The sequence below is a fragment of the Littorina saxatilis genome, linkage group LG12 (assembly GCF_037325665.1).
Source record: "Littorina saxatilis isolate snail1 linkage group LG12, US_GU_Lsax_2.0, whole genome shotgun sequence".
Taxonomy (NCBI): Eukaryota; Metazoa; Mollusca; class Gastropoda; order Littorinimorpha; family Littorinidae; genus Littorina; species Littorina saxatilis.
This window is the reverse complement of record NC_090256.1, coordinates 26550612-26560611: the sequence shown is the minus strand read 5'-3', so window position 1 is coordinate 26560611 and position 10000 is coordinate 26550612. Positions and strand designations below refer to the sequence as shown.

Genomic DNA, 10000 nt, shown 5'->3' with positions numbered 1-10000 from the left:
AAAATGACTGTTACATTGTCAGAGGATAAGATAAACAAGATCAAATCAGCTTGTCTTGGTTTAATGCAGAAGAAAGTTTTTTCTGTACGAGAACTGGCACAGGTGATTGGAAAGCTTGTGGCAGCTTTTCCAGGGGTAAAATGGGGACCACTCCACTATAGACAGCTTGAGAGGTTGAAGACCAAAGCTTTGAAAGTGAATGCTGGCAATTTTGATGCCATTATGAGTATGACAAAGAAAGCAAAGAGAGATCTTGAATGGTGGATTGCCAATGTGACCACAAGCTATTACCCACTCAAAGTGAAACCGCCTTCCCTGGAAATGAAAACTGACGCTTCTACATCTGGTGGATGGGGAGCAGTTTGTGATACAAAATCAACTGGGGGAAGGTGGAATGAGCAAGAAAAAGACATGCACATAAATGCACTTGAACTGTTAGCCATTAAATATGGACTGCGGTGCTTTGAAAAAGACGTCACTGGTAGACATATAAAACTCATGTGTGACAATGTGTGTGCTGTAACCTATGTCAAGAATATGGGTGGTTCTCGCTCAAGAGAGTGTAATGAAATAGCAAAGCAGATTTGGATCTGGTGCAGAAACAGAGATATAGAGTTGACAATAACCTATATTCCTGGAAAACTGAACATTGAGGCTGATAGAAAATCAAGACAATTCAATGACAGAACAGAATGGATGTTAAACCCAAAAATCTTTGAAAAGCTGTTTTTGAAGTTTTCACAGCCTCATATTGATTTGTTTGCATCTAGGCTAAATTGCCAAATCAAACCATTTATTTCTTGGGGCCCAGATCCAGACTCCATTGCTGTGGATGCTTTTACTGTAAACTGGAGCGTGTGGGATAATGTTTATGCATTTCCCCCTTTCAGTTTGATCCAGAAAACTCTCTGCAAACTGGAAGCAGACCAAGCCGAGGGTATGTTCATCATTCCCCACTGGCCAACAGCAGTGTGGTTTCCCCAAATGCTGAATCTTCTGATACAGCAGCCTGTTCGCTTACCTCAGGGAAAGACAACTCTGCAACTGCCGCACTCAGAGGCAGCCCATCCTCTTCATCACAAACTGCAACTACTCGCAGTTCAATTATCAGGCAAGCCGTCCAAGCACAAGGATTTCATGGCAGAACATGTGACATTGTGTGTGCATCGTGGAGAGAGTCAACGAAAAGACAATATGCATCATATCTTGCGCGCTGGCAATTGTTTTGTTCTACAAGAAACAGTAATCCCTTTCATCCAACTGTAGGATTGGTACTGACTTTCCTCACTGAACTTTTTGAAGAGGGGCTTGGCTACAGTGCCATCAATACTGCACGTAGTGCAATTTCTACTGTCATGCATTATGACCAAGAAAGGTCGATAGGTACGCACCCAAAGGTGACAAGGTTCATGAAGGGTGTATTTGAAATGAGAACACCTTTACCAAGATACAAGGCAACATGGGATGTGTCAGTGTTATTAGAACATTTCAAAAGGAAAGAACACAATTCAAAATTGTCTTTGAAAGAGTTGACAAAGAAACTTTGTGCTCTGCTTTTGATAACAACTGCGCAGAGGGTCCAAACCATTCATTTTGTTAAGCTTAGCTGTCTTCAGTTTCATGAGACAGGATGCACTATTCAGGTGGTTGACAAGTTAAAGCATACAAGACCTGGACATCACCAACAAGCCCTCGAATTACACAAATACACAGATCTAAAATTGTGTGTTGTAAACTGTTTACTTGAATATATCAAGCGTACAACAGAGTTGAGGAAAAACAATGACCAACTGTTGCTTTGTTACGTACGGCCGTTTGGGCCTGCAAGTAAAGACACTGTTTCAAGGTGGTTGAAAGATGTCCTCGCTGACGCTGATATTTGTAAATTCACGTCACACAGTTTCAGGGGAGCGTCAGCATCTGCTATGTTGAATAGTGGTTTTTCTATTGATGACATTTTAAAGTCGGCTGGATGGTCAAATGCGAAAACTTTCTTCAAATTTTATAAGCGACCTGTAGAAAATGAGCAGCAAACTAGGCGAGGAGAAAAGAATTCTCTTTTGAATTATTTCGCTTACAAGAAAAACTGAACTCATTGGTTGTGTTAACTCAGTGAAGCTGAAATCCAAACGATGGTAGATAACCTTTGGATGTTTGTGGTTTGAAATGCAAGTGAAATGCTATGCATAGATCATGTTTGGTAATGGTATGGATATACCAGTTGCCAATATTAATCATGTTTGGTTGTGACTAGATCTAGTAAGTCATTGAGAGAAGGAAAACAAGATGTTTTTCAAAACTTTTTATTTGGTTGAATTGTTTCCAAGTATTCTAGTGATTTAATCAAGTGGTATCTTGAAAAACTAAATGTTCTGTCACATTTGTTTGAAAAATTATTTTGTCTGAATCAGACATATTTGTTATGTTGCCGGTGAGCTCTTGAAGAACATGTTTAAAGAAAATAAACATTAACTCACGCAGGGCGACAACTCATATGATGTGTTAACAATTGTATGTGTGAACAATCAATGCTATTTTGTGAAACCAACTTTGAAATCTCGTATATCCTGTAGTTTCGGTAAGCTACATGATATGGAATTACAAACATAAACGAGAACTTACCCAGTAAGTCGAAGTTTGTGTAGAATTCCATGAGTGTAGTTTATAGAAACGGAGGGATATATGCCCTCCCGTACAGCTATTATGCCCTTCCCAATTAACTGGTTTGCAGATAATGCAAAATAGTGTCAGCAGTATAGATCTGCTAAGGGAGACAATTACTTTTCAAGAAAAAACATTTAATTGTTTTGGTTACACAAAATGTATTAGATCAATCAAGGGTCGTTCCTTAATTGATCTGAGCGTTAAAGTATGGCGACTTCCGGCATGCGCATCTCATATATCCCTCCGTTTCTATAAACTACACTCATGGAATTCTACACAAACTTCGACTTACTGGGTAAGTTCTCGTTTATGTTTGTAATTAAATCAGTGGGATAAGCTTCTTTGAACTAATAATAAAGTAGTGATGATAATGAATGCGGAAAATGCTGGCGGTGACTCGAAAACAGCGGAAAATAGGTTTTAAAAGCAGCAACACTGGGAAAACAGGAAAGGCAGCCGGGTATCGCAGACATGCAAAAAGAACAAAACATTAAAAGTGTGTATATATATATAAGAAAGTAATGAAATGCCTAATCGTGTTTCTTCTTTTGGAACTCGCGTAAACAAGAGATTTTCTCCTTATAGAAACAATTTCACAATTCGAAGACCAACTACTTTGATGCACCGTCCAAATAGTGACAGGATTACGTAAGGAAAACAAGTAGAGCACCCAGGAGTCTACACAACAAGCAGCAGGATAAGCAAAGCCTGAACAAATATCTAACTCAGAACTCCGGAAAACATCGTAAATGTCAGCTCGAGAGGTTTTAATTCAGGCGTAGGTCCAAAAATAGCAAGTACAAGCCGCGCGCGACCTTACGAGAACAAACGAGAGACTGAACACCATCACTGCACTTAAGCGGGTCCACACAAACACCTTTGTGATGCACGAGTTGGGGGGGGGTAGAGAGAGAGAGAGAGAGAGAGAGAGAGAGAGAGAGAGAGAGAGAGAGAGAGAGAGAGAGAGAGAGAGAGAGAGAGAAAAGCAAAATAGACAAAAAAGGAAACAGAGAAAGAAAAGGAAGGAAATCTTCCCATTGATTTCTTGCGCTTGCTGTTGTAACTTTCTTGACAGCGATTTTTGTGTGGATGACGAAGGTCAGGGTTTTGCCTAACTTGTTCCCACCACGTGTTGTCACAAAACAATGGCGTCAGAAGTTGTGCGCTTAAAAGCTTCTGTGCTCTTTGAAAGCCCCCCCCCCCCCCTTCCTGCCCATCTCCAACAAAGCAAAACAAAACAACAAACAAACAGAAAGAACAAAGAAAAAGAGCACATCAAGTAGATTTTCTCGCTGGTTCTTTTTTTGTAAATATATTTTTAAAATACATTGTTTGCATTGATCGCACTGATGGCCAAGGTCGTAGTCCTGATCCTTTGTTTCTAGTCCGACAAGAACACAAGCCAGCCGTCATACATAATCTCGGAAGAAAGTCTCTGCTGACTTTCAGATGTTTCTTTTACAACGTTGATCTAGGTACATAATTATATGCCTTGAAGCCAAAACGCAGTTGTCTTTATTCTTGAACAGAGAACAAGTGGGAGCAAAGCTTGAGAAAAAAAGCAACCATTCCCCTCAATGCACGCCATTGACGAAAGCCACTGAAGCGAGGACTCATGTCTTCTATCTTTATCTGTCATTCTCTATCTGTCTGTCTGTCTGCCTGTCTGCCTCTCTGTCTCTGTGTCTTCCTCTGGCTCTTTGTCACTGTCTATGTCTCTGTGTCTCTGTCTATGTCTCTGTGTGTCTCTGTATGTCTCTCTCTGTCTCTGTCTCTGTCTCTGTGTCTCTGTCTCTCTCTCTCTCTCTCTCTCTCTCTCTCTCTCTCTCTCTCTCTCTCTCTCTCTCTCTCTCTCTCTCTCTCTCTTTTCTTCTCCTCCTCCTCCTCCTCGCCAACGATATTTTGTCTTTTTCAATTACGAACCAGTGTTATTGACAAAGAGCGAGTGGTCAACGTATGGCGAAAAAGCGATCCTCCTCCGCTGTAATACAAACCATGAGGTAAAGACCACTCACACAAGAAAATAACAGCGTGGTGAACTCTTTTAAAGATCAATTCTTTTTCTGATATGGCATATAAAATTTCTTGTTCTTTTTGCGTTCTATTTCTGCACAAGGACGGGGTCCTCAAACTGCACCGTCCTTCTAATGACAGAGACCAACAGGTGAGAATTTGACAGAAAAGGTGCTATTCTCGTCAGTGTAATACCAACCACGGGAAACAGGACACTAACGTTAGAAAGTAATAATTTAAGCCCCAGTCTGCCTCAAATGGTTTACAGAACGATGTAAATCTTCTCATAAAAAAAGCAGTTCTAACCTTTATTTCGCCATTCTTGGACGAAGAGCAACGCATGGAAAGCTAGACAGAAAAATGACCGTTATCCGGATCCTCAGTTATCTAAGCAACTTATGTGCGTGTGTTGCACCACACTTTGAAGTAATCCCACACTTTGAAGTAAATTACTTCAAAGTGTGGGGCACTTTGGGGATGTGCCCCACACTTTGAAGTAAACCCATTTTTTACTTCAAAGTGTGGGGGGATCTTCCCACACTTTGAAGTAAACTCAGTTTTTACTTCAAAGTGTGGGGGGATCTTCCCACACTTTGAAGTAACTTACTTCAAAGCGTGGGACTTTTGCATCGCCTGTTTGAGCCTGATGATTTTGTAAAAAAAAATGGCAAAGTCTTTTTGGATGAGTGAACAGAAAAAGTGAGCGAGCCAAGAAACACAGTGATGTTTATTATCAACCCAAAGCAATGACCTATTGTTGAGTGTGACGAAAACACGTGGTGACGATTTTAGAACATGTGGGGTCACGCGGAGACTATCTGAGAACACTCGGGCTCATTCGGCACGATTTTACAAGCATGGGCGCCCTGGAACATGTCCCCACTACGACAACTCCCCCACCAAATGTCCCCACTGTCGCAATTTCCCGCCAAATGTCTGCATCTGCGATAATTCTTCTCCAAATATACCAACTGCGATAATTCCCCGCTGAATATCCCAACTGCGACAATTCCCCGTGAAATGTTGCCACTCGCCCTGGAAAATGTCCCCACCACGACAGTTCCCCGCCAAATGCCCCCACTACGACAACTACCCGCCAAATGTCCCCCACTGCGACAATTCCCCACCAAGTGTCTCCCACTGCGACATTTCCCCGCCAAAATGTCCCCACTACGACAATTTCACACCAAGTGTCTCCCACTGCGACATTTCCCCGCCAAATGTTCCCACTACGACAATTCCCCGCCAAATGGCCTCCACTGCGACAATTCCCCGCCCAACGTCCCCACTACGACAATTCGTCTTCAAATGTTCCCAGTACGACAATTCCCCGCCAAATGTCCCCACTACGACAATTCCCCGCAAAATATCCCCACTGCAACAACTCCCCACCAAGTGTCCTCCGCTGCGACAATTACCCGCCAGATGTCCCCACTACGACAGTTCGTCGCCAAACGGCCCCACTACGACAATTAGTCGCCAAATGGCCCCACTACGACAATTCCCCGCCAAATGTCTCCCCCTTCGACAAGTACTCGCCAAAAATCCCTACTGCGACAATTCCCCACGAAGTGTCCCCCACTGCGACAATTCCCTGCCAAATGTCCCCACTGCGACAGTCCTCCCTGGAAATGTCCCAACTGCGACAATCCTCCCCCCCCCCCCCCAACGGCCCCACTACAACAATTCGTCGCCAAATGTCCACAAATGCGGTAATTCCCCGCCAAATGTCCACACTACGACAATTCCCCGCCAAATGCCTCCCACTACGACAATTCCCCTCCAAACGGCCCCACTACGACAATTCGTCGCCAATTGTCCGCAACTGCAGTAATTCCCCGCCAAATGTTCAACCGACTACGACAATTCCCCGCCAAATGTCCCCACTGCGACAATTCTCCCTTGAAATGCCTTTACTACGGGGAAATGTCGTAGTGGGGACATTTTGGTGGGAATTATCGTAGCTGGGACATCTGGCGGGGATTTGTCGCAGTTGGAATATTTGGCGGTAAATTATCGCAGTTGCGGACATTTGGCGGGAAATTGTGACAGTGGGGACATTTTGTGGAGAAATGTCGTAGGGGGGGCTTTTTACAGTGATCCCATGCTTGTAAAATCGTGCCGAATTAGCCCAATTGTTCACAGATAGTCTCCGCATGACCCAACATGTTTTAAAATCGTCACCACGAGATTTCGTCACACTCAACAATGCCAATGGGACATTGCAGCCTGATAACAAACATCACTATGTTTCTTGGCTCGCTCACTTTTTCTGTTCACTCATCCAAAAGACTTTGCCATTTTTTTGGACAAAATCATCAGACTCAAACAGGCGATGCAAAAGTCCCACGCTATGAAGTAAGTTACTTCAAAGTGTGGGAAGATCCCCCCACACTTTGAAGTAAAAAATGGGTTTACTTCAAAGTGTGGGGCACATCCCCACACTTTGAAGTAATTTACTTCAAAGTGTGGGATTACTTCAAAGTGTGGTGCAACATGCGTGTGTATGTGTGTGTGTGTGTATGTGTGTGTGTGTGTATGTGTGTGTGTGTGTGTGTGTGTGTGTGTGTGTGAGTGTGTGTACATGCATGCATGCATGCGTGAATGTGTGTGTGTATGTAGCTTTTGAAACGACGGAGCCCAGCGCCGCGTAACATTTTTGAAAAGTTTTCCCCTTTTTTTTAGTGTTCATGCATTTGTGTTGCACTTTAAAAAAAAATCTTCTTGTTTTTAAAAGGTTTTAAGGGATGCCAATGCGTGACACAATTCTGAAAATGTGTTCTCCAATCGTTAGCCGTGCTAGCTGATACAAGGTTGAAATGTTTCTTTTGTCGGAAGGCGGAGATTTCAGACAGCAGCGCAAGTAGACACACGGGATATTCATCAAAACGAAGGAAAGGTCCTAAAGGCTACATGGGAAAAGTGAAAGAAGATTTGCTGGAGCAAAGCACACACACGAATGCGCACTGCGAGCATAGACAAAAAGGCGTGCGCCTAATTAAGCAAACGCCCGCACGCATACCCACGTACAGACGCACACTAATACACACAATAATATACGCACGCACGAACGCCCGCACGCACTCCCGTATACACACACACACGCACGCACGCACGCACGCACACACACACACACACACACACACACACACACACACACACACGCAACATTTCTAACGATACAAAAATGGCAGATAACTTTTCTGAACTCTTGCCGTTGGTTAGACTTAGAGAGCACAGAAACCAGAAATTAGGGCAGCAGTAACTCGGCAGTACTGTACAAATTTTAATCATAGAAAGTGAAAGTCCGGAAACAAACTTCCCATTTCTCGTCAACATCACTGCCACAATGAATGAACTTTTATCTCTTTTTATCCACACCATTCCACATCCATATGAATTCGTCTGGCCTTTTGAACTTTGAGGTGAGTTTGTGATTAGATGGAAAAGTAAGGGTAAAAAGTTTGCTCAATCTGTTGACCAATAATCTTGCTCCAATGCTTTTCTCTTCGATCCGTATCACTCGGGAAAGATTCTGAGCGGTTGACTCGGCTTTATGCCAGAACCTGTATAAGTAAACCTTCCATCAAAATGAGGGGGGAGGGGGACGCAGAGGGGGATATGGGAGAGGGAGGAAAAAGGGGGGGGGGGGGAGGAGGAGGAGGAGATTGCATCAGCTCAAATGTTTGGAAAGCTATTTGTTTTGGAATGATTGGTTTTGGACTCATTTGTATATGACTCATGGATAGTCGTTGTGGGAAGACAATCAAAGTACAATGTTGTGAGTGATATGAGTTGAATCATGCTCCTATTTCAGCTTTACAGCGGAGAGAAAAGATTGTTTTTAAAGATATGTGTACGTTTATATCCAACATTGTCTGGGACAGGCTGAACTTTTTAACCCAGTGTGGGATTTTCAGTGGGGCGACCACCCCCAACCCAGCGCGTCCCCGGGTGGCGGAGAGGGGAACGGACTTCAGAAATGAAGACCAGCCGCTTGCGGCCGTGGACCAAACTGGCGGTGTTTCCTACCAGGGTGGAGTGGGGTAGCAGGCGGCACTGCTACTCTCTTCGAAATGCTCCATCGCCCTTCGACGGGACTCATCTATTGCGATTATGGGCGCATTAAAACCCTAGCTCCGGGTGGGATCCCGGCAAATCCTCCCCCCTGTGCTCTCAGGGTAGGACGTACGGGCCATGAGCTAAGGGTGAGGTAACCCCGACAGAAACCTCGAGTGCTGAAGACCGAGGTACTGGGCTGCACGGCGCACTCTGACAAACCATGGTACCACGCATCAACGCCAACCATGACACCATCAGATAGAATAATAATAATAATAATAATAATAATAATAATAATAATAATAATAATAATAATAATAAATGAGCATTTATATAGCGCAACATCATAACTTTACAAGTATGCTCTTTGCGCTTGACACATTTAAAATCAAAACACAGTTATACCAGCATTTACATCTACATTCATAGTTAACAACGCTTAATTAAAAGCATACACCATCAAACATACATTACAAAAGATTCTTCCACTAACTAATTAATAAAAACATGAATAAAAATAGGTAGTAAAAAACAAGGAAATACCAGCTGAATACCCTTAATCAAACAGAACATGTTATCAACAATGCTGAAAACAGTCCTAGATGTTTATATACATTATCACTAAAACAACAAATACACTACATGTAGCCAACTGATGGACTGAGAAAACAAAATCAGGGGTTGTATTTCTTGAAGAGGTGCGTTTTAAGTGCTCGTTTGAATGCTTGGGGTGACTGAAAGTGGCGGATGTGAAAGGGGAGAGAATTCCATTGTGTGGGTGCGCAGAAACTAAAAGTGCGTTGTCCGTATGTTTTGGTTTTGGTGTGTGAAATGGTAAGGATGCGACGGTCAGAAGAGGCACGGAGTTGTCTTGCTGGAGAATAGACGGTGAGCAGTTCAGAGAAGTAAGCAGGAGACGAGCCAGAAAAGAAGTTAAAGCAGAGGGTGGACAGTTTGTAGTCAATGCGGGCTTGAATAGGTAACCAGTGCAGTGTGTGAAGAAGTGGTGTTGCGTGATCTCGTTTTCGTGCTTTAAGAATGAGGCGTGCTGCCGAGTTTTGGACTTTTTGTAGTTTATGCAGGAGGTACAGAGGACAGCCAGAGAGAAGAGAGTTGCAGTAGTCAAGTTTAGAAAGAACAAAGGCACAGACAAGAGTGTTAGTTGTTTGAGAGGAGAGTGTGTGGCGAATGGTGCTTATCTTACGAAGCTCAAAATAGGCTGCTCTACAGACTAAAGATATATGTTTGTTAAGGGTCATGT

At 43.2% G+C, this 10000-nt stretch overlaps 2 long non-coding RNA genes across 2 annotated transcripts in view; both read left to right on the top strand.

Annotated features, from left to right (window-relative positions):
• LOC138981628 (uncharacterized) overlaps nt 1–2493 on the top strand; it is a 4493-nt gene extending 2000 nt beyond the window's left edge. The window contains exon 2 of the long non-coding RNA XR_011460676.1: nt 891–2493. This is a non-coding gene — a long non-coding RNA (uncharacterized lncRNA). The remainder of the gene's footprint in view (nt 1–890) is intronic.
• The window catches only part of LOC138981633 (uncharacterized), an 89183-nt gene that overhangs the window by 57265 nt on the left and 21918 nt on the right, over nt 1–10000 (top strand). The window lies entirely within an intron of this gene.